The 26,768-nt window shown below is 35.6% G+C and overlaps 1 protein-coding gene across 9 annotated transcripts in view; it reads right to left on the bottom strand.

Annotated features, from left to right (window-relative positions):
- zyd (sodium/potassium/calcium exchanger zydeco) overlaps positions 1-26,768 on the bottom strand; it is a 163,564-nt gene that overhangs the window by 32,246 nt on the left and 104,550 nt on the right. The gene's annotated exons all lie outside the window — the stretch shown is intronic.

The following is a 26,768-nucleotide window of genomic DNA, read 5'->3' as shown; positions in this document are numbered from 1 at the left end:
TGACCCCAACAACAATTAAAATATGTAATGATATGATAGCGCTGAAAATGGAAAAACAAAACTCTTACGAGAAGTAAAACCATATACCTATATTATATTATATACAAATATTAAACGAATTCGATACTTAATTTTATAATGTATCATATTATTTTATAATATAATTTATTATATCTGAAATATAAAATATTATTATTACAACTAGTTTGTCACTGAGAAATAAGGAAAAGCTGTTAACTTGAATTTATTTGAAGCAAAGCGTTACTGGATTATGCAATAAGGTAGGCGATGTTTGGATCCTGTGTCTCAACTGTATTATCAATTATTATCTTAGCGTATGCTCGATTACACAACCTCTAGCGCTTGAAAGTGGAACTAAACGCTGGCGCACAGACAAACAAAACACAGGAAAATTTGCTCAGTGTCCATTCTTTATAATGCCTATTCGCTGGTTACACCGTCTGCTAATTATATGCGCAGTATTTCAATAAATACATTGATGCATGTTATACTATGAATAATTAAACATTTCAGTCACCATAAACAATACAACCCAAACATTTACAAGACCGCAACCGTATTTCACAGTTATGTTGAAGGTCGAGTGTTAAGGTATATGAAAACGATGATTCTTTCTTCCTAAAATACAAGTACAACACACTGTCAATATACTTGTTTGATCATTTACATGTATTACGAGGAACTATCAAGATATTTTACTTGTTCTTCCAAATTAACAAGGTTTTCCTTAATCGCCCACCATCACACTAGACTTCATGAAAATAATTCTGAGTTTGAAACCTGACATAGGCTATTCCAATGTTAACGCTTAATGGTCTGTCAACGACTAAGCTTATAAAATGATTTTTTCCTCACTATTTTCACAATTTTTTTGTGGACAGAATTTACTAAAAATTTGACAGAGTCAACGTCTATAGGCTGCCAGGTGCAAAGGGACTGTATGCGAATATAAGAATTGATGTTAAGCTTCTTATAGCCAGTTTATTTGAAGGTCCCTCATCAAATTATTATGTTGTGTTTTATTCTATTGGTTGTTTTTCTCTGTACTATACTTTTGATGTGTTGATACCAATTAAGTTCATATTATGCTTCAACTTTACTGTTTAGATTGGGTAAGTTTAAAATTTATATCATATCCTGAAAGAGTTTTCATAAATTAAATTTTAAGAGAAAAGTGGAAACCGCGAAATTTGAATTTGAGATATATTTCTGGACATACCGTACTCTTAAGGTAAGCGTTCACTACAACGTATCGCACTTCTCGTACGAATCGCACACAACGGATATCTTAAGTGCAGTGCGTTCATTCTAACGGCTCTACCTCATCGCCTCATCGGTTTCCCCTATCAGCTGTTTAAAACATGACTTACGATATTGACATTGCTGAAAACAGAGGAGTTTGAGGTTAGGTCTATTAATCTTGAGTGTTAGCGAATAAGAATTTGTAATTGCTTCATGCTTCTTCATTGAAGAGGAAGAAACGAAAAAGATATTGGTTACATAATATATATATATGTAAGAAACGACTTGATTACTGTAATGGGAATGCCTCAAATTATATAATTCTTCGCAGTTTTCTACAAGCGAAATAAGTTTTCCGTCTGCCATTTTGGCGCAACACTGAACATGGCACAACATTGTATTTAATTATCTAAACGATAAGAGCGCCCTGTATTAACAGGCTGCCACAAAGGCAGAGCATATTTTACAATAGGCAGTTGAAAGTGTAAATAACATACATATGTTTAAGTTTAATGGAGTATTTCCCTTATATAAGTCAGGAGATCGGACTGACTTAAACAATTATAGACCTATTTCTCTGTTGCCATCTCTTGCTAAACTAATAGAAAGATGTATTTAAAAAAGTTAGTAAACTATCCAGAGAAACCAACATTTTGAGCGATTTCAGTTTGGATTTCGTACATGTAAAGGAACAAATAATGCTATTCTAGCTGTTACATGGAATTTTATCAGAAAATTAGATATGGGAAATAAATGTTTAGGAATATTTCTTGATTTGAAAAAAGCGTTTGATATAGTTAATCACGATATTTTTTTTTTTCAAAATTAGAAAACATTGGTATTAGAGGAGTTGTACTCAAATGTTTTCGTTCATATTTAGAAAATAGATATCAAAAAGTCAAAATTGAAAATTATGAACAGCTGACCAATTAAAATTGATTTATTAAAGAAGGCCATGATCGCACGCATCAGAAAAGTTGTTCATCCGAGAAACGTGGACGGATTTACCGAGAGCCGATGAGTGCGATATGATGTAGTGAACGCGGTTACATAACAATTACAGTAAAGATAGTCTTTTTCCGATCCGCGCGATTCGTCCGATGAGTGCGATACGATGTAGTGAACGCTTACCTTTAGAAATCAAGCGACAGATTCTGTTCTACTGATTCGTTCACTTTTTATGTTAGGTTTTCCTTACGTACACAATAAAAAAAAAAGCTTTCTCATTAGTTTCATAATGTATTTAACACATATTTACCCAAAATATGTACTTATCATGTGTGCGCTTAATTGCACTTGTTTCGTTTAACCGAATATGATAAAAATAGGTTCTTGGATGAAGTAGATCGGGTGTTGACCCAAAGATACAAAGCCATATTACACGCATATGAAAGGTGTATGCAGATAAAAGGTGTATTTACCCAAAGATACAAAATCATATATACACGCAGATAAAAGGTGTATGCACACACACAATTGCATAAGCCCTTATTTCTTCAGAATGCGCTGCTTGAGATCGTCACCAGCCCAATAATTTTACACACATAGTTAAAGATACTATTATTAACTATATTAGCCTATACATTTTTTTTTTTCCTCGCTGTTATTTATACTCGCTTTAACATCTCTGGTCATATTGCGATATACATATTATTGTATACGCACGTAACAAATCCCACCTAACACAAGTTATATATAATTGTACAGATTGCAAAAAGCTCTGAAGAAGATGAACTTGATTTAAAGATATTAAGGTAATGACTCAAACTGTAACATGCGATAAGATAATAGGTCGATAGAAGTGCTGGTATCTTGAACAGACACATCAACGCATCTGGCGAAAATATTGTGAATTTATTTCCACTCAACAATAGGATTTTATTCTTCCAACAATAATTCCTTTCTACAATTCGCCTTAAACGCTCTCGTCAACAATTGGATTTTCACTCAACACAGTATTCGTTATAGCACTCCACCGACGACAATGACAATTTACTTGGACTATTACGAACAACAATGAACTGTTAATCTTAACTAATATTTACAAAGCACTATTTACAAATCAGAACTATCAGTTCTCAGTTCACAGTTCTTCTAGCTCAGTCACTCGAGTTCACAGTATCTCGAACCACAGACCTTCAGAGACAGTTCACTGTACTCGAACTCAGGTCCCTCCAACTGCGGTCCACTGCACTCGAACTCAGGTCCCTCCAACTGCGGTCCACTGCACTCGAACTCAGGCCTTCGGATGCTGGCACAGTTACGGACGCACACTCGAGTCGAACACCGGTACACAAGACTGGCTTGCTTGCTCTGGCTTGCTCACTGACTGGCTGACTAATCAACTGAAAACTCTATCTCGTTCCTTCGCGTCCGTAATTTATAACCACAGCGACGTAGCCTCGAAAGTTCCACGCGTCTCTAGAGATGGCACTCCAGAAAAATCCAGAGCCCTCTCCTCTCTACCAGCACCAGATGCGCGCGCTCTCTCTCTCCACTCTCTCGCCGCGTAGGCCCTTTCCCCTTACTTCTCTCCGCCGCGCGCCGTCCCCGCGCGATCTGCTTTCTTGCGGGACGCTGGTCGTGAGTTCGAATATCACGTCGCTGTCACAATATGATCTTATGTATTTGTCTTAATACGACTAAATACTTCTTAGGTTAGGCACAGAAATAAAATCAGCTGCCAGAGAAAACTCACGAAACACATGAAAAATTAATTCTACTCATAAATCTCTCCTAATATCTTTAAAAGAATACTGATCAGCAGAATATTTCCTCCTTGATTTTCAGGGTTCAATTTTTCGATTATACAAGGCTTAATTAATATATATTGTAAAATGTAAATAAAACATAGGGGTTAAGACGTGATTGTCACCTTTCAGTGGTCCACCCTCTTTCTACTAGCAAGGTAATGACGACCGAGTCACATTGGTATAGCTACCAGTTCCAAAACTGCAAACGAAATGCTGCAGAATATGCATATTCAGAGAGAGGACAAATTCATCAATGGTATAAGCTTTCTTCTCGCCAGTTGGAAGGGCTCAGATATGCCTTCTAGTCTTACAAATTAACAAAAAGTATAGATATTACTAATAGAATAATGAAGACATCCCTCAAACAAAAGCATACCAGAATACGGTTGCGCATTACCTTAGCACAACGTACAGTCTTAAGCTATGGTAGCAAAGCATGGGCACTGAAAAAAATCTCATGACAATAGAATAAAAGCCTGTGACATGCGATTCGTGCTCAGAACAATAAGGTACAGTATACTAAACGGGATCTATAGTCCCGTCGCTCTTATTTCCGGCAGCCAATCACGTTGCAGGTCGGCTACATTTAAACGTGTTCGTCTTGTCATTCGCTATTGATGAAGTAATGAATTTCCTAAGGCTCGATAAATACTTAACATAATCGCCCGCCATTTTGGCTCTTTCGTTGGCGTTTGCAGAAATAACACGAGGACGTTATTTGCCGCTCAATTATTTGCTCAATTACAGTGCGTTTGATTCATTATCATAGGAGCTACGACATGATAATGTTTAACGGTGAAGCAAATAGATTCCTCATCTGGTAGCTCGGCAACGAAAGAACAAAAATGGCGAACGATACTACCTACCTAGACTTTATAGAGCCTTCACTTCCTAAGACGTACGCAAAGGGGAGGAGTCACACCGGAAATAACAGCGTCACGACTATAAGAAGGAACATCTGACATTTTTCAAGACCTCAAAACCAAATCAAGTCTGGAATACATCCATCAGTATCTAATAACTGCAAGTACCATCTAGCATGGTTGAGCTAAAGTAGGTTCCCCAAAGTTGTCTATAACTACACACCTAAAGGTCTAAGATCTGTGGGCAAACCTGCAAAACACTGGCATGAAAATTTTATGTGAAACCGTAACAGGCCTTAGGGTTTAACTTGTCAGAAGAAGAAGAAGAAGAAGAAGAAGAAGAAGAAGAAGAAGAAGAAGAAGAAGAAGAAGAAATTATGGCGAACGCCTTTTATGTTGCTTGAAGGCCGTGGTCGTGTGTTCGAGTCCGTCTTAGTGCATGTTTTTTCGGCAGCATATTGACTCCAAGTCAAGGAATTCCGACCTTGTGTCTGTACAATGGAAGTAAAATGAAACAAGATATGAGCTTAGATAAATTCCGGTAAGATAATTAAAAAAAACTCTGTTAAAATACATAAATTATAAGATAACGAGCAGAAACTATTAAATGGAGGCCATACAAAGAGATGCCTACTTCATTCCCTACAAGCTTCCTCAATCAGGGTCTACCTATACAAAGTATACTCAATATAATTTGAAGAGAAAAATTGTTCCGGGGCCGGGTATCGATCCCGGTACCCTTCGTTTAGCGCACGAATGCTCTACCGCCTGAGCTACCCAGGAACTACACCCGACACCGTATCAATTTTTCCCTTTATTTCCACACAACTCAAGTGGGCTAACAAGGCGCCAGAAATCCAATTTTGAGTGCACATAAACTCTGTGTGACTTGAACTGTGGTTTTCTGTTAACGTACCTACAGTGACGTATATATTATGCAAATATAGCAAATTGAAGGGTTCCGGGATCGATACCCGGCCCCAGAACAATTTTCCCCTTGAAATTATTCAAGTCTGCTTCACAAGAAGCTATACCTGAAAGCCAGATTTGCATCATACTTAATATACAAAGATAATGACAATAATGAATAATAATGAATTCTGAAATTACCATAATTGCAACTGGCACAAAAGAGACGATGTAATAAGATAAAATGTATTTAAAAAACTGGATCTCGATAATAATACAAATTTTTCAAACCATATCTCTGACATATTTGAAAGCAAATATACATCTGAATCTCGCGTAACTGAAGGGAGTGGGGATAAAAGACACATTTAATATTTTACATCTAATTTATTTAGCTTTATTTCAATCCATTCTCCAGTATGGAATTTAGAGTGGGGAAATGATTGTAATTCTAAACTCACTCCACTAATACTAATTCACAAAAGAATGATTCAAATATGCCTTAATAAACCACTTGATTACTCATTCAAACTTTTGTTCACTAATTTTAATGTTATTAAAATTAAACACATTTATTACATCGCTTTATTAAACTCCATAAATAAAAATCGCAATAAATTCAAGGGACTAAATATTCGATTTTATACGACTAGAGGAACCAAAGTGTTTCACAAGCACAGCTCTTAGCCATGGTACCTACTTTGGTACAGGCTTATAAATTAAAATAATTGAAATATACCCAAGTTTGGAAAATTTTAGTGTAAAAAAATTAAAAAAAAATAGCGTTAGGAATTTAATTTTTAAAGAATATATCGTCGGTTTCTTGGTAAAAGTGACCAAGTCACTTTAAAGGCTTCCAAGCATTATGAAAATTTAAGATATAATTTTATATTAAAAACTAATAACATATAAATGTTATGTTTTATTTAACGATGTTCGCAACTGCAGAGGTTATATCAGCGTCGCCGGATGTGCCGGAATTTTGTCCCGCAGGAGTTCTTTTTCATGCCAGTAAATCTACTGACATGAGCCTGTCGCATTTAAGCACACTTAAATGCCATCGACCTGGCCCGGGATCGAACCCGCAACCTTGGGCATAGAAGGCCAGCGTTATACCAACTCGCCAACCAGGTCGACCTAATAACATAGCACATTTACCTTCAAAGTAACTAATTACTAACATCTAAAGAAGTACAGTTATCTTTAGATGGATCATTAAACCTTTAGATGACTTTTCCCAACAATTTTACATTTTGGATTTGGTCACTTTTACCAAGAAACCGACGATATATTAACACCTTACATTCCGGATATATAATGGTTTAATATGTATATGTATTTGTATAAGTTAAATTGTTAATATTGAAATTGTATTTTTTTTTTATTAATTTATCCCTAATTTTTTTAACCCACTCTGTGTATAACAATTACGTTTATTCTTGTTAAGTATGTGTCTGGATAACTCCCTGAGCACGAGTTTTTTTACTCCTTCAGGGAAAAATTACGTTTGTGCGAGATCGTGCGTATTTGCTTGCTTTCCGCACAAAACCAATACGCGGTAAGTGTGAAATACCACATTCAGTATTCCCAACGTAACACACATAACAATTTCCCTCTTCTTACCGCTTAAGCGCCATATTCATTTTACTGCTTTAGGCTTTTAACATATTATTTTTAGAGACATTTAACATAGTAATAATTATAAATTGGAAACTTACCACTGCAATTTCACCTAAATTGCAATGTTAATTATTGTTTTGAAATATTTGCAAAAATTAAGTAAACTCTACAACACCACAAAAGTTACTGCATTTGTAATGCAAGTAACATTAAGGAAACCGTGAAAAAATCAACAAGATTCCAGATGCCGATGTTATTACTGCAATATGTTATATAAATAATATTGTTAAAATATTAAAATGAAAAATAAATCATTACATAACCTTTCCGTTTGTTTTAAGTTCGCATTTATAGAAAAAATAGGGGGGAAAAAAGTCAGACGTATATCACGGCCTGCTGGAGTATAGTAAACACAGAAAACATTTTAAAGCAACAATGTTGAAGATAGATATTTTTGTTTTTAAAAGTTGCCGTCATTGAACAGAAACCAAGATGGAGATTTCATTGCAACTAATTAGAAATTCCTCTTTCAGGTATGTAATAAACGATCTTCGCACAAAATAATGTACGATACACGAGCGGTATGTTTGTTTTCATGTTCGAGGAAAAACATCAACATAACCGCTCTTGCAAACGCATATTACTATTGCATTTTTGTACATGTTATTTTACTAACAATAAACAATTTACAATGAATGGTGAATGATAAGAACCAGTCCATTTGTTCTTATGATATTAAGTAAAACATGTCATTTCTCGTGACAAGCGACCCTGTTCGATGTACTTTACGGTGTGTCGTGGACCCCAAGTTCAGAACCCAGTCTCTCCTTACGTCTCGCCAGGGCGTGACGTGTTATCGCTCGTTGATAACGTGAGATACTTAATAATGCTTTTAAATGATAATATTCTACAGCAGACAAAACATAGGGGAATACACCGCACATTCGAACATAAACAACACTATTTCGCTCTAACGCGTCTTGCGTCCTTGTCTCAGCTACTCAAATTTAATTGCATCTGAGCACTTCATGTTGCCTTAATGATTGTGGTCAGTAAGGCACAAATCCGTTTTTACGGGAAAGATTTGTACGAAAACTGGTATTCTTTACAATAATTTATCGATTATCAATAATTGATTTTTGCGCCAGCTTCTTGCGAAAATAATGAATATTTTATCAATAACTTGAGTAAAAAGTATGCCACTATGATTCAGTGGATAGAACGTGCGCTTTTCCATCAAGGGCCCGTGGTTCTATTCCCGGCGTGAACTTAGTTTGATCTCTATTTCACGAGATTGGGTGCTTGTTGTAGTCGTCCTATGAAGCCTCTGAGCGGGGGGGGGGGGCGGGGAAGCGCATTGTGTTGGCCAATGGTCTTACGTTCAGGGAAGACCGCCATGTCAAAGATTGTAGTGTTAGTCCAAAAAAGGTCAAAACTTGTAGCCGAAGTTGTAACGCCTCAAGAAGAAGAAGATCATGAGTAAACTGGCTGTGGTATCACCCTTCCGAGCCGAAAATCCAGCAAGTTAATTTGTAATTTGTAATGGGTAAACATCGGGGCAGGTACTTCAGTTTCTTTTGCCACCATTCTAAAGGTAAGCGTTCACTTCATCGTATCACACTCCTCGTACGAATCGCAGGCAACGGTTACTTTTAGGTGCAGTGCGTTCACTGTAACGTCTCTACCTCATAGCCTCATCGGATTCCCTATCAGCTGTTTAAAACATGACGTCGTACGATATTGACATTGCTGAAAATAGAGGAGTTTGAGGTTATGTCTATTAATTATGAATGTTAGCGAATAAGAATTTATAATTGCAGTATCCGTCTTAACTGAAGAGGTAGAAACGAAAGAGATATTGGTTACATAATATAAGACACGACTTGATTACTGTAATGGGAACGCCTCAAATTATATAATTCTTCGCAATTTTCTACAAGCGAAATAAGTTCTCCGTCTGCTGTTTTGGTGCGACACTGAACATGGCACAACATAATAGTAACAGTTGAGCAATTAAAATTGATATATTAAAGGAGGCCATGATCGCACGCATCGGAAAAGTTGCTCATTCGAGAAACGTGGACGGATTTGCCGAGAGCCAACGCGTGCGATACGATGTAGTGAACGCGGTTACATAACAATTAAGGCTGCTTCACAATAAACCGGGAACGAAAACCAGAATAAAAACGAGAAGCAGAGGACGTGAATATGAACATTTTTGATTCACAATAAACCGAGAACGTAGACGACTATGCAGATCGATAAGTAGGTCAATAACGATATGCAAAGTCGATATTACGCATTCTAATGTTATTTGTGTATAATTGACCAATTGCGTTCTCTTAAGAGTATAAGGCAGCCAACATAAACACAGGTTAACCAACTTCGAAATTTCAACTGAAACATTTTATTAGGTACGGTACTATAAATATGCCCATGCATCTTTATTATCACAACCTATTTTAAGTCTACCATAACGTAAAATAATTAGAGAAGAAACATTTGTAATAGAACAAAAATTAACACAACAGTAATTATTGAATTGAAGCATGAATATGTAGTGTGTAATACAACCAAAACAGTAATAAAATATGATTCGCTTCCAATCGGTGTTCAAAGATGCAGCTATTGAAAGCCATGTATTCTCCTTCATTTTCTCATCTTTATACGAGGCGCGCCGCTTATCGTAAATGTGAGGATTTCAATATTAGAATCTCATCAAATAAAACTTGCTCCATGATGCACAGCACAGAACAAAATAATGCATAGGTTATGTCACGGTCTTCTTGCTACAAAATATACGACGACAAAATAGCTTTTAGATAGCAATAGAATGAATCTAGTGGGCTGTGATCGGAAACGTGAACGTCAAAGTTGAAACTTGGCCAACTCTCCGTTCCCGATCTCGGGCTCCGACATGCTTTTCGTTAATTGTGAATGCTCACATTTAAAAGTATACATTTTAACAATTTTACCGTTTTCGTTTTCGTTCCGATTCTCGTTTCCGGTTTATTGTGAACCAGCCTTTACAGCAAAAATTGTTTTTTTTTCCCGATCCGTGCGATTCGTCCGATGAGTGCGATACGATGTAGTGAACGCTTACCTTAACAGTTCTCCGTTGAATGTGAATGTTGGTAACCCATGTTTACGTTGGTATCATGCTACTATGATAACCGTGCAGTTATAAACAAACATGGCTGACCCTATATAACGTCTTTGGGCTGACCAGAGTCCGTTTGCCATCGAATGGTTAGTGATAGCTGTTTGGCTTCCTGAAAGACGTCATACCTGCGACACCGTGGAAACAGAATATTAAATTTCGTGACCGCTTTGGTGTGAAACCGCCAAGGAAAGCAATATGTTCGGGTGAAAAAAAAAAAACGTGCATTGGCAACGGTTAGTGTGAAAGACCGTTCCAGAAGTGGAAGGCCGACAACAAAGCCCTTTCTTCTTACAAGGTTTCGTTAATGGCCAGCCTACTAGGACATGCTTAGTGAATGGTTGGTGCCACAGTAGCAACAAGCTGGTATCGAAGACACTGTGATACTGCAACAGGACGGAGCGCGCATTGAAAGTGCGTCGATACCTGAATACGACCTTTTCCAAACGGTGGATTGGAAGATGATCTGCAGATGATAAGCTCTTTTTGCCTGGCCTACACGAATTCCCGACCTTACAACACCTGATAATGCTCTCTGGGGATTCATCAAGGACAAAGTACGAAATCATCGCTATAACACAACGGCGCAATTATGAGCAGCTGTGGAACATGCAAAACATCTGCCAGGACATGGCGCAGAATTCAGCTGTGCTATGAAAATGAAGATCTTCATACCGATGTCTTGGATCGTTAATCAGGTACATGTCCTTATCAATCAATCAATCAACCATATACATCGTACTGTCGTAATACATGGGGGTACGCCCACTTTGTGATCTCACATTACAAACAATGGACAGACTTCACCAGGTACTGAAAGTACACGTAGACATACTGTAAGTACAGGGACATCATTTTATTATTACTAACATTTTTAATATTAACCTGGCTATACCTTTGGATTAAAGGTCTAGAACCGGAAACACTGCTTGCTCCCCCTTCCAAGACTGGAGTTCGATGATACTGGCGTAAAATACAAACAAATCACTTTACTAGGTATAGCAGGGAAGAAAAGTAGTTCATCCATTTATGTAAACTAGGAAATATCGCAATTTTGAGGTTGATAATTTTCATTAGGTTTTCGTTTAATCAAAATACAGTACTATATTAACACTTACAAAGTGTTTTTACTCACGAATTGAGCTATCCATTCGGACATATTAATTATGCAGTGTATATTGTACTGTTACAGCACATTAGCGTACAATATATAGAATTAAGTTAAAATGGAAAATAATCATAATAGGGATATTTAAACACATTTTTGAAAATGGTGGCCGTTCATTTCGATACAGGCTTCAGTTCTTTTGTGCATATTACCGCACTATAGACTATTGTACCTAATTCCAATTACCAGTTTCGTCCTTCGTACGAGTAACGCATGTTGAAATAATTCTATACCTATTCTATAAAAGAGTACCTTACGTACTGTAAATTTAATATTCACTTCTGCCCGATCCGAAAAGATAAAATTACTCAGAAATGCTATCTACTGTCCGTTCAAGTGGTTTTGTCGCAGGGTCGAAGAAAGGGGGGTAAATCACGTGACAGTTAATTACTTAACGAGGCCCTTTTACTTAAGTTATTTTAAACAGTTGTATAATATTACGTAGACGTCCAATTCCTAACAGAAGTTAATGTTCTCAGAAAAGAGCTAAGACAGCCCAGCTACTAGAATTTACAGAGGGGCGAACAGAAGCAGGTGGGGGAAAGTGGGATGCGACGTAGGCAAACGGACGACAGTACCTGTGCGAAAATATGATTCAATATTGAAAGCTCTTTCGTCACTGAAAAACGGGAACATATTTCTAGAACGTACTATACTCACTAACTCAGTACTGCATACGCGGCCTTGGTTCTGTGTGGAGAACGGTTGGAAGCTTACTAGTAGAGGGGGTGAGAGTGAAGTACATTAAAAAATCTCAGGTACAATAAAAATTGAAGTAAAAATAAAATGATGTCCCTGTACTAGTTATCTGAAACCAATTTATAGCAAAATAACAACTCTTCAGTGATTCAAGAAATCAGACGAGCATTCCCATAAAGAGAAATGTAGAATTATTTGCTGGTGTGCACTTCTAGAAAGGCTGGAGATTGCTCAAGACAATAGTTCTTCATTTCGCGACCGTTTGAAAATGACAAGATTTTCAGAGCCAACGAAAAGAATATGTGATATTATGTCGCTATTTTTAAAATGTACAAAAATAATGATGTTGAAAATAGAGCAATCAGGATAAAATCTATCATTTTTTAACCATTTTGTCCATAGCAAATATCACAGGATTAGGTGGTGATTGAAAGGTCACCAACTGATTGCACTGACTAATTAATGCACCTGATACGTGATAACTAATCTGACATACAGTGATCGATAGAAGATTGTACAATGTAATCTAATCGCTTTCTCGAGTAGTTATTACTTAATAAAATGTAATATTCCTCAGATAAAGATCTTCCTCTTACAAGCAAACATTCTCTTGGGGGCAGATAAAAAAGTTAATATTTTTTCTACCATGTTAATAACGTCAGAACAAGTGCTTATACAAATTTTGGCCACTTTACCGCAATTATGAGGTCGTAAAAAATAAGTTTTCCTGGGGGAGTTTACATAAATAGAACACAATTTCATGATAAGATATTTTATTGAAACAGATACAGCAATTGTTGAGCTATTTTTCAACATAGCTTATTCCCCACCGGAATTGAGACATTTATCATACGTGGGATCAACTTTGTATTGTATTTCTGTGTCGTAGAAGTCTGCTGCCTGGGATCGGAACCAGTGTGTGACAGCCGTCTGCATCTCTCTGTTGATCCCACAGTGTGACAAATGTCTCAATTCCGGTGGGGAATATGTTGAAAAATAGTTCAACAATTGCTGTATCTGTTCCAATAAATCTTACCATGAAATTGTGTTTTCTGTATGTAAACGTTCCCAGGGAAACTTACTTGTTTTGACTTTATTAACATGGTTGAAGGGAAAAAAACTTTTATGCTCGACCATGCCGAAATGTAGTAATTGTACACCTAGTAGTAGCCCTTTAATGCACCTCATTAAAGTACACCTATTCATTATAATTCAGTTGTTCAGCCAATGAGAAATCACCTTTGTACTGATTATACCATTATAAAACCGCAAGTATCGATTATTCTCGGATATGCAATCGAAAGACAATTAGCGAAAAGTCACGAAGGCTGGAAATCCAATACTGTCGCAGAAGGTTATGTTCTGTTACTATAATAATTAGCGTTAATTGTAAATAATATTCAAATAAATTCAATTTGTCATCTCGTTTTTCAATTCTAAATCAATTTCCAGGTTATATCAAGCCTAATCTTCATGTTATTCTCTAGATTATATCAAGGTCAATGACATTCGTGTTTCAGAAAAAATCAATACTTTCGCGTCTGCGCACATCTCACAATTCAGGTCAATTCAACTCCTCACTTACATAACCATAACATGAATACTTCTGAATAATTTCAAGTTAGAAATATGGTCGAGCATAAAAAGTCGTATGAAACTTGCCTATAATGGTAATTAAGACGCTCGTATGAAAATTATTAAACTCGCTCGTTTCATAAACAAACATACTCGCGTCTTAATTACTACCATTATAGGCTCGTTGCATAATGTACTATTATATCTGTCCCCATGAGAATGTTTGCTTTTTAGTAAATCATTTTGCACAGAGCTCTACAGAAAAATTGAGAGAAGAAGAGTAGCTCGCTATAACATTAAAATGCAATTTTAAAGAAGTATTACTATTGTCGTTATTGTTATTATTATTATTATTGTTATTATTATCATCATCATCATCATCATTCCATTCTTTTTTGTATTATGTTATTTATATTTGCTATGCGCTTCTATAAGTCGCTGGGCAGTTTGAGTCTCACTTCGATGGCGAATTGGAGGTCATAAATCTTCCCTTAAAGCAATTGCTTGAAAGACCGACTTGCCACAGTCAAGTTGTCATTCTCTGTGACTCTCAATCTGCCATTTGGGCAGTAGCATCTCTCCCTCATCCTGCAACATCAGGATTTGTCTAGATCATAAAATCCCTTGCCTCACTCAAAGCGTTAGAAGTCGTCGTTGTTCTCCAGAGGATATCTTCGCATGTTGGTATTTTAGAGAATGAGATTGCGGACTTCCTAGCAAAAAAAGGGACTGAAATATTGTTACGGACGACCTCCCAACTTTCGTATCACAACTTGAAACGATCAGTTAACCGCTCATTTAATAGTGAGTTTCTCTCAGATCTTCAAATAAGGAGTGGTGGCAAGAAATGGGCTGGTCTTGTTGACAAGTCAGAGATACTTCCTGATTACCCCCGTAAAGAGACGGTAACTGCCATAAGGATTGCCACAGGACACGACTGCCTGGCGGAATATTTATATAAGCTGGGTATTTTACCATCACCTCAGTATGTCGTTTGTAATGAGAAAAATTCTATTATGAATTGGGAAAATTTAAATGTTTGCAAAAACCTTGTAAATTTTAAATCCTCTATGGGGACTTTGCACTGGTCTGCCAGAAACCAATGATGTTGAATCAATCTGGTTGAGCACTAAATACTGTCATCCTCTGAGGAGTTTAGTGCTGAGAGGAATGCGGTTTCGACTAGTCTAGCGCGGTACTGGAGTGGGGGGGGGGGAACAGTGACAGCGGCAGTCTGGAAGAAAGTACAATCATACTGAAAACATTCGCCCAATTTACGAGAGCAGAATGCCTACTAGTTTTCTAACGTATTTTGGCGAGATAGAGATACAAGTATTGTAGAAAATTAATTAATTAATTAATTTACTTATTAATTAATCAATTTATTTATTTATTTATTTATTTATTTATTTATTCTGAAGTTAAGGCCATCACACCACCAGAAATACAAATACAATAAAATAAATAAAAAAGAAAAATCATAATACAACTATAATAATATAAATGAAGAGAAGAATCGTAATACAAAATTTAGTGATTAGTAGAATTGAATTAAATTTGTAAAATAATCAATTTAAATATACGGTACTGCTGAACTCACTTGAGAAGTAAAACTACTTGATTTGTATTTTAACATATCACCAACAAATGATTTTCGCATGACATAATAGGAATCTATTTTTCACGATACCAATCACACATATTCTAAAATTCCAATAGAAGAAAACCAAAAATTTTTCCCCAGCATGTTTCCTTAAAAATGATTTGCAACGGTGAAATATTTAACATGAGTAATTCATATAATATTAACATAGCTAACATCAGGGAGATGTTAGGCGACACTGATATAACCTCTGCAGTTGCGAGCGTCGTTAAATAAAACATAACATTCTAACATTCAGGGAGATGTTTGAGCAAAAATTGCAACAATATATTTAATATATTAATAACAAAACCTTATAGACCTAGGTAAACAATATGTATATGAAATATTCACACTACTACAAACTGAAGACTGCATATTTTTGGACGATTAATACTTCCCACTCCGCTCGGCTCGGCTTGGCTGTAGCAACAAAAGAATCTACCTGCAACCCCCCGCACCGATGGTAAGAATACCTCAGATCCCAGCACTAAACTCGTCGGAGGAAGACAGTACATACATACATACATATTTGCTATGTATTTGTACACTGGTTGAGTGGAAGAGAAGATCTTATGTCCCTAACTCTGCCAGTTCCAGTAAAAATAAATCAAATAAATCAATAAATAAATGAACAAATAATTTAAATTGTAGGAAAGGTCATCGCAGTATGAATCTTTATCACCAGAATCCATTTTCAACAGTCTCCAAGGTGAAGTTATGAATCATTAATAGAACGACAACTGCAGAACAAACAAGATGCAAATGTTGCCTCATAGTACCTTACGTCAAATAATGACGTCACGCCAATATAGTTTATGAACAACTAACCATATCTCCGTACGCCCTTGGACAGAATAGAGTCCTAGGCTTTCGGGTATTGCACCGTGTCCTATGACTTGATATTTCCAACGTCTCGGAACTACATAGCTACAGCTTCCATCATCAGGGCAGATAAGCAAGGCCAGAGTAGACGATTCCTGGCCTGATGATGGAACCTGACGTAGTTCCGAAACGTTGGAACTGTCAAGTTCCAGAACATGGTGGAATACTAAAAAATTTCATTCTTGTGAAACATATTTATTACTCCAGGTGATGTCAAGTAATCACATCATTTTATTTGAAAAAATCTTGGTTGAATAAATGTACCTAATATACGTACAGTTTCTATCTGATGCTTTTCCAATTCACTGCGGGCTAAAGCAAGGAGATGCACTATCACCTTTACTTTTTAACTTCGCTCTAGAATATACCTTCAGGAAAGTGCAGGACAACAGACAGGATTTGGAATTGAACGGGTTACATCAACTGCTTGTTTATACGGATGACGTGAATATGTTAGGAGAAAACTCACAAACTATTGGGGAAAACATGGGAATTTTACTTGAAGCAAGTAAAGAGATAGGTTTGGAAGTAAATCCCGAAAAGACGAAGTATATGATTATGTCTTGTGACCAGAACATAGTACGAAATGAAAATATACAAATTGGAAATTTATTCTTTGAAAAGGTGGAAAACTTCAAATATCTTGGAGCAACAGTAACAAATATAAATGGCACTTGGGAGGAAATTAAACGCAGAATAAATATGGGAAATGCCTGTTATTATTCGGTTGAGAAGCTTTTGTCATCCAGTCTGATCTCAAAAAATCTGAAAAAATCTTTACTTATTTTCGAAGCAGAGAAAAATGATCATCTAATCGAAAAAAAAAAAAAACCATTTTCTGCGACAAAACCCTACTCATTTTTTAAGTTATATTACCCAGCTGAGAAGTCAACTTCGTTTTTTGTGATTCTCGCTGTAGCTCATAAAACTGAAAAGCGGCGAACTCTTTACTTACAGATGCCGCGATAATGGTGTCATGACTTGAATGTTAGTTAGAAATGTTCTCCTTTTTAAATAATGAAGGGGTTGCTTTTGTCCTTCCTCCTACCACTTGCAACCCCTATATGTCAGCGGCCTGCTAATTCGACCGGTTTAAAACTCCTGGCGGGACGATTCTTCCTGTATAAAAAACATACTATAGGAAAGCACAATACTCAACACGAAATTAAAACAACGTTTATGTACATTCACACGCCAACGCATAAGTGAATCGCGTGACAATGAGTAATCCACTTCAGCTGTGTATACTGGGGTTCAAAGATATCTGACCTTCAATTTTATGATCGTGTAAGCGAACTTCCTAAGTACGGGATAGGTCAGAACCGAAGATATAATAAATTTGAAATAGTTTCCCTAATTCCCAATAGGTGACACTATTATTGGGGCGGGCAAAAAAGAGTTGGGGAAAATGATGATGTAGGGGAGAAGTGGGTACAGTAAGACAGGGAGAACAGTGAGACATTTTTTATTATATGGTAAATTTTGATGTTGAGATGTTGGTAACAGTGGAGTTGTATGTTGCATGAGTAAAGTAACAGTATTTTCAAACTCGACTTGATTCTAGTTATAAAGGTGAGTGATGAAAAAATAATTCGTAATTTTTCACTCTAGAAGTAAAATTTTGGCTTGTGTTTAATGAAGGTTATATTGGATATACAAATGAGATATAAATATGAATGTTTTGTTACCTAATACTATGGTATTTGAGATTATGTTTGGCAAAGTTTCGTCCTTCTTGTTTTAATTTTGAAGTGATGGCGTCATTTTTAAATGAACTATGCGTAAAGGGAACAGTGAGACATGCCATTGAAGAGTACACTGAGACGTCTCACTGTTCCCATGTACCAATGATTTGCAAAAACAAACTGTAATTATATTACATTTACCAGTAACTAACATTAAAAATGAACATACTAGTAACCAATTTAGGAACTGTAGCTTAAAATAATGGATACATTACATTTTAATGGTTTCATAAATAAGAAATATTCACAAAATTTAAGAAACGTTAAAAAATAATAAAGAATTACATTAAATTCTTATAATCACATGCTTTGTTGTCACCAAAAATTAATTTCATTTTTTCGCAAAAGTTTGAAATGTCATGGAAAATTCACTTTTCCAAATGTTCCAGATGTTTCAATGGTTTCGAAGTCAGACTTCAAAATGATTCTAAATAAGCCTACAGAACATGTCAAGATAAAGAGACAGCAAGTTTTTGTTTTCTTTTGAAATAAGTGTAAATCATTTCAATGTCCGTTAATAGACACTGTGGTGTCTCACTGTACCCTCCTGAATGGGAACAGTGAGACATTTGCATTTTTTTGACAAACACGTATTGTACAATATGTCCTTTATCTATTAACATTTTTGTTTATGTATTATTATACTCCATGTTTTAATGTTTTTAATGTCTATTTCTATTGCACTTGATTTTAAAAATACGTCAATTATCACTTGCATACATATGTCTTAATATTTTGTGTCTCACTGTACCCACTACTCCCCTAGATTAAGATTAATTTATTCTCATTACAGTATTAGCGTTTTCCCGCTAAACTCAGTTTTGTTTTAGTCAGAAGAGGGAGATCAAATTTTGAATTCTATAATGCGGGTATACTTATGCACGATTGGTTACACTGACTATCATCTTCGACATCTATTCATAGAAGTAATAACTAAAGAAGCCACACTTACACGAACAAATTATCGATCACTATCGATTAATAGGGGTCAGGTATCTTCGAACGCCAGTTTACGACGCCTCATTCTTTTTTCTGTCAAAACACCGCGTAGTTGATCATTCGATACTTCAGTTGAACTACTATCGATACAAGCATCGACAGACAGTTATCTAGACAAGAAATTACTGGAACTGAAATATAGATATCGAGTACTTACTTGTAGACCTATTAAAACTATCCTACGAACTGGTGGTCATGCGGATTTAGCAGTGTTGCCATATTTAGCGCTAAGTCACTAAATCTAGGGAATTTTGAATTAGTCTCGGCGACAAATTTTGTGAAATACGATTCGCGGCTTTTCTGCTGGGTTTTGTATTCTTCCACTTTTTTATTTCTTTTAAGTTAAAACATTCAACTGAAGTCAGGCACTTCTTAGTTTTAGAAGAGGCATGGGTGCATTACTGAGTAGTCTAATGATTCATACGTGAAAGCCCTGATCTCTTATATTTGTGATCAGTGATCAGGGTGAAAGATGCTGATTCAATGATTCTCACGTGTTAGGTCTCTCTCTCAATTCTACTGCTCCAACACCCATAAACGGTGGCAACTTTGATTGACAGTGACGAGTCGCGAGCTCCAGCTAATGTAATCTTGGTTCTTCCCCGTAACGCGGAGATTTTCCACTCCGAACTGACCCGAGTCAATTGAGTTTTGGAATTTTGTGCCGACAGTTCGTGTGAAGCAAATGAGACTGTAGTTTTTGCTTTTTTTAATATATTTTAAAATATATAAAAAAAAACTGTTAGACTTCAAAAAAAATTGTGGTCAAAAGCTTAGGTGAACATTTCCACACTTACAATTTGCCAGAAAATGTAGTGTCAATGATTGGATCAAATGCAGTGTATTCACAATCAGCTGTTTCCACACCTTCCACCTCAACATCACAGCCGTCAACAACCAGACTCCGCAGAAGAGGGTGACGACGAAGAAATTATATTTTTGTCCGCATATGTACGCTTTTCTTATCTTTATTTTGTGATATTTATTATTAATTTTTAGCGACATTTCTGGGAATTTTTTAACAAACTTTGGAGAGATTTAGCTAATTTTTATTGAAAAGTTAGCGAGATTGTAACATTGGGATTTAGTAAGATAACCAGTAGATGAAGCATGGCTTGGCATATGACATACTTCATAACGTTCGTTAATTTGAATCAGATTATTAATCAAAATTTTAACTCTTTTAAAGTAAAATAGAGATGGGGAAAATAATATAAATACCGATATATTGATATTGCAATATATTGCAAACCTAATTTCGATAAAGGATATATACTGCAGAAAATATATCGGTATATCGAAACGATTCGATATATTGCTATCCCGTAAGCAAATTAATAGATACTAATGCAATTACATTTGTGGGTGTACATTTATTACAATAAACTTAAATTTTAATAGCCTATTCCATATTAGAATTGAAATTAACATCATAACAATCAAAAGATTAAATGTAAAATTGCAACGATAAACAATACATTTTCAATATCATAATTTCATTATTATGTAGGCTAGTTCCTAACCTAAATCACCTATGGTGGAGATAAGATGAGCTTAAATGATAAAATGGGAAAGTGTTAAGTGAACTCTATATGGGTCAGTAATTGAAAGTGAAACATTCATTCATTCACAGTGTTCTGCCCAAAGGCAGGTCTTTCACTGCAAACAGAGCATTCTCCAATCTGTCCTATTTTCTGCCTTCCTCTTTGTCTCCTCATATGATCCATAAATCTTAATGTCATCTATCGTCTGATATCTTCTTCTGACCCGAACTCTTCTCCCGTTCACCATTCCTTCTAGTGCATCCTTCAGTAGGTAGTTTCTTCTCAGCCAATTTCTTTTCCTCCTCCTGATCAGTTTCAGTATCATTCTTTCTTCATCCACTCTTTCCAACACAGCTTCGTTTCTTACTCTGTCTGTCCATTTCACACACTCCATCCTTCTCCATATCCACATTCAAAATGCTTCTATTCGCTACTTAGTAATGTCCATGTTTCTGCCCCATACAATGTTACACTCCACACAAAGCACTTCATTAGTCTCTTCCTTAGTTCTTTCTCCAGAGGTCCGCAGAAGATGCTCCTTTTTCTATTAAAAGCTTCCTTTGCCATTGCTATTCTCCTTCTGACTTCTTGGCAGCAGTTCATGTTACTGCTTATAAGACACCCAAGTATTTGAAGTTGTCCACTTGCTCTACTGCCTCATTTAGAATTCACAAGTCTACCTTCTTTACTTTTCTTCATATGACCATGGTTTGCGTCTTGTTGGCAATTATCTTCATTCCATAGTGCTAACAGCTGTCATTTAGCTACAGTAGCTTATCCTTTAGTATTATCTAACAATGCCACATCAGCAAATCTTAAACATTTTATTCTTCTTCCTCCTACTATCACTCCTCCCATGTTCTGAAAACAGTTCTTCACTAAATCCTCCAAGTAGATGTTGAACAGGGTACGTGATAAAAGGCATCCTTGTCGTACTCTTCTCCCTATTTCACTTGCTTCTGACATTTCTTCTCCTTTGACTCGTTTCATTTGTAGGTTACTGAAAAGCCTTCTCTCTTTCCAATCCACTCCAATTTTCTTTAGGATCCCCATCAGTTTTTTCCAATCCACGATTCAATTATTCTAATTTTATATAGCCTAAGATTCGATCGAGCATACACATATAATGCTCTTTTCTAGATAACAACGTAATAATTTTTAAATGTAAGTACACAGTTCTTGTATTCATTTTTAAATGTAAGTTAACAGTACCGTACTTAGAATGTTACAAGTTTTAACAAACTTCACAATTGATTTGATACAATCCTTCTATAGTAAGTTCCCATTGTAAGTTATTGTTACACTCCAACATTTCAAATCTCAATGGTGGTGGTGATGATGATAATGATGATGGTGATTACGGGGATAAAATTTTTATGTATTAAAATATAGGCTTTAATAAGAAAACAATGTCACTACTAGGTTGTGCATAGAAATCCTAGCCGTAAATAAATCTCAAACCAGTATTACATCCTTGTTTCTATTTCCATTTAAAACATAGAAATAAAAGTTTTGAAGTCAAACGGTTCCTTTTCAGAGTGGCAGTTGCTCCTGCCTTGGAGAAATTAATACTAAAACAGTTGTAGATAAATCTTCCGTGTCAATCTCACGTTCGCACACGTTGAATTTTGAATTTGGTACTGCATATTAAATAGTTTGGATTCGAATTCTAGACCAGCCAATAAGAGAAAGGCTTGGAAAGGATATTTCAAGATTGCACAATTATGTAACTGCCCACTTTCATTAACGCCATCTCTCAGGGAATTATCGAAGTTAACTAGTGTGGATTTTGTTGTTCATAATAATTCCACAAAAAACGAAAACAAATATAAAAAAACGATAAATTTATGAGAAAACCGATATATTATACGATATATTGAATCAAAATTTCGATATCGATATATCAAAACGAAAATATCGGTATTTCGTAAAAACCGATATAGGCCTATCGGCCCCTATCTTACTCAAATATGCTTTCTCCGACTTCAATAAATTTATTATCGTTCACGTTTATGAAATGTTCAATATGAAATTTGGTAATGATGACTGGTTCACTTCACGTCAAACGTTTCATACCAATCTTCTGCACTGCTAATTTGATCGTGCACTATATAATTATAGAGTGTAAACGATATAAACTACCAAAATTAGAAAGACAGTATATATTGGTGTACTGAACAAAAATGTAGTGAAATTCAATTACTTCTTACAATTTTATTTTCAACTAGCCATACCCGTGCGCTCCGCTGCACCCGTTACAAATAAATATAAAGTAATTACATAATTAAAATAGGACATTTGATCCAGGGAACATTCGTGTTTGATAGAAGGATAAATCGTTTAATATGTTACTTAATTTAAATTGCATCCAAATTATTAAAATGCGATCATTTTGGTCCAGAGACACTCATTTGGTGCAATGACAATTCCTTTAACATGTTTCTTAGTTTTTATTACATGCAACCATAGTTTAATGAAGATTGACATCATTTAGATTTAATGTGTATATTTTATTTTACTTGTTATAGGTTTCCATTGAATTATGGTAATAATTTAATTTTAACCCTTGTTTTCTACGTATTCAGTAAATGGCGCTTGGCCCACTATGGTTCTGAACCCTTCAAATAACTTAAATTATATTAGGTATATAATATTACATATTATATTATATTATATTATATTATATCAGAAGTTACTGTAATAACATTATAGAATTATGTCCATCTAGAGAAACTACACTTTCCAATGGTGAAATAATAATTAATTATAAAAATCGGTTAATTTAGCTTCCGATATTACTTCAAGCAAACACAGAAACATTCTCTATAGGCTATCTTTCATAGCTTTCGATTGTTGCTGTCCAAGGCCCCTTATAGACGAAGTCATTTGTTTTTTATTTCATTACACGGCCTTAGATGGCAGTTATTTTAATTTTAAAACTCATTTATCTCATTAAATATCAGTCCTATCAAAATGTTTCAAGGAATAAACTTATCGCAAATTATTTTTAAAGAAACTTTTGTTATGTAACATTTTTCACAAATAGCAATAATAAGCGAGATATTTCGATTTATTTAATTCAGGCCCCCTTATAACCCCTCTTTCAAATAATGTATTTTGAATGCCATATAGCCTAAAATCTAAGTTACAACGAACATAATTTATATTCCAATTTTCATCGAAATCCGTTCATCCATTATCGCGTGAAAAGGTAACAAACATACAGACAGACAGACATACAAACAAAAATTTCAAAAAAGCGATTTTCGGTTTCAGGATGGTTAATTATATATGTTAGGACTAATTTTTTTTGTAAAATCGAAAATTACCAGAAAAATTTCGGCTACAGATTTATTATTAGTATAGATTTGTAGAATAACATGTTTTTAAGAATGATAGTAGTGTAATTATTTTTGTTCACATTTCGACTGAACGTGAATGACATTGACAATGACTTTACGTCCAGCACATACCAATATACTCGTAAAACAGAGTAACAAACGACTGCTTCAGCGTATGTATCGGGCAAAGTACCATAATGACTCTATTCTCTTTTTCAAAAACGTCAGACTAAAAAAAAAACACATTTTTTCTGGGAAAACTTTGACAGATATAGGAAAATTTTATATGACTTTTTTCTTCAGTTATTTATGCTCTACCGCCAGTACTTTCCGGCAGTTTATATCGTTTACATCCTGTAGAAAGGAAATTACGTTGAAAACATTACACTGTGCCGTACGTTTCCGTTCAAATATGGAAACCGAACTCCAAGACTACTACGCTCTAGTTAAAGCGACACTGACCTATAGTTCGCGACCTTGTAAGTACCTACGCAAAAATTCCCGCTCGAATGTTCATTTAATCCCCTCATTCTTCTCTGTGCCGCAGCAGATATGTCAAATGTGCTCCTGAGATGCAAGATGCGTGTAACATCACGACGATAATCGTGAATATCTCCAACGTTACTACTGGTTGTACGCATCGCACAGGCTGCGAGGTCAGCAAGTTCGAAACTACAGAAGTAGCCGGATCTCGGAATACTCCATCTTAATAGAAGCTGTAGTATGGCAAAGTTCCAATCTCTATTGTTTCATGGGACGGATGAAACTTTATCAGATCGCTGTGTACCGACACTTTACAGTTAGCATCCTACGCTACGCTATTTAGAAGCAAAGTTCTTCAGACAGCTAAAAAACTGCCATTAAAAGTGTGTCTTGTGCAAAATCACTAACATGCCTTCAAAATCTGTATGTTATTCGACTACGATTTATCAAACCAAACGAGTGACTGAAGTTTTGAGATTAAAAAACAGCGTTTGCCTTTTCATGCGAGAACAAGTGAAAGCACTATTGTTCATACCAGACAGTAAAGCAAAAAGACTCTCAGGAAAAAGTGAAGTTTCTTTTATGTACCAAACTAAATTGTGTATTACTTTCCCTTTCACAGGAAACTTATGGTTAACCCAGTGCAAGAGTTTAGTGTCGGCAATGCGAGCCGGAGACCCGGGAAGTAATCCCGGTGAGGTCAAGCGGAATTCGTAATAGGAAATTACGGCGTTGGACAGATTTTCTATGGGAATTTGCTGCAATCGTTTCATATTTTCTTTCTATCACCAGCACTACCACTAACGCCGGGCTGATCACATAACACTATCCCTCGAAATGTTGTCCTGGCTCCGTCTAGAAGATCGTAGGAAAATCCACTGTCTTTCCCTTCTCTTTCACATATTGCATTTCTCCACTCCTGTCTATCTTGCGTCTCGTTTTCAAAATTTATCCACCCATCATAACCTAATCCCCATTTCAGTTTGGTTGATAGGCTTTCCCCTCTACACACACTCTTTACCATCCGTGAAGGGGAAGATGCTACTATCGATCTTACTAACGTTCGACTAATTGACTTTGAACATAGTGAAAATTCTTATTATTGAAAACGTTTACCGGTAATCTATATTTCGAAAATCTATACTAAGCGTTTATATTTCATTTTATTGTTGTTTATATCAACTGGCACATTAAAAAGCTACCGACAGCAGAAGATAAATGTTTTCTTCACCGCTAGTTGCTACTCTACAGCATAAAAGACGGAACAATCTGCACTATATCACTCCCTCCTGACTTCATAATACAAACTAGCATCCCTTTATTTAATTAATTATCAGTTGAAAATTTTGTAGAAACGACACTAAAATATACTGAAACATGTAACTGTCAAACATCTGTGTCATTGTATTTTATATCCATTTATGTACTTTATTTAATATTTTATTTTCTTGTGTGTACAATTTGGGGGATGCAGGTATAAGAGGTAACAGCTACCGGTCTGTTATACTGACGGACTCAGGGCAAGTAGAAGGGGAAAGAAATGCCTTCGCATCCTCTCAACTTGTATGAAATGTCTTTTAGACACACGATCACAACACTCCTCAATATTATCCATTCCCTCCCACCGAACATCCTCATATTCATCTTCTTTCACTGTGGCTGTTCCTCGGCTTTGGAATTCCCTACCGAGTAATGTCAAAGACTGTCAGACATCAAACCAATTTAAGAATAGACTAACGAACTATTTTTCTAACAATTCTTGTTAACAATAATAGCTCTTTCAGGTTTCTCAGTATTTAATGGTTATATATATCACAGAATAAATATTTAAATTATCTCATTATTATTATTATTATTATTATCACTATTTCTTACGAATGTTTATTATTGTCACACTAACATTACTTATCCAACTTTCATTATTTACTTTCATGTTGTTTTGTGGTCTAGATATTAATGTAATAACTATGTAAGCAATTGTATTCAATTAGAATTAGAGTCTGACTGGGCGGAAGAGAAGGCCTACTGGCCTTAGCTCTGCCAGACTAAATATATATTATTATTACCACTACCACTACTACCAAAATCACCACTACTACCACTATAGTGTGGCAATAGA

The sequence above is a fragment of the Periplaneta americana genome, chromosome 11, assembly GCF_040183065.1.
Source record: "Periplaneta americana isolate PAMFEO1 chromosome 11, P.americana_PAMFEO1_priV1, whole genome shotgun sequence".
NCBI lineage: Eukaryota > Metazoa > Arthropoda > Insecta > Blattodea > Blattidae > Periplaneta > Periplaneta americana.
The sequence above is the reverse complement of the archived record's forward strand: the minus strand, read 5'-3'. Positions and strand labels throughout refer to the sequence as shown.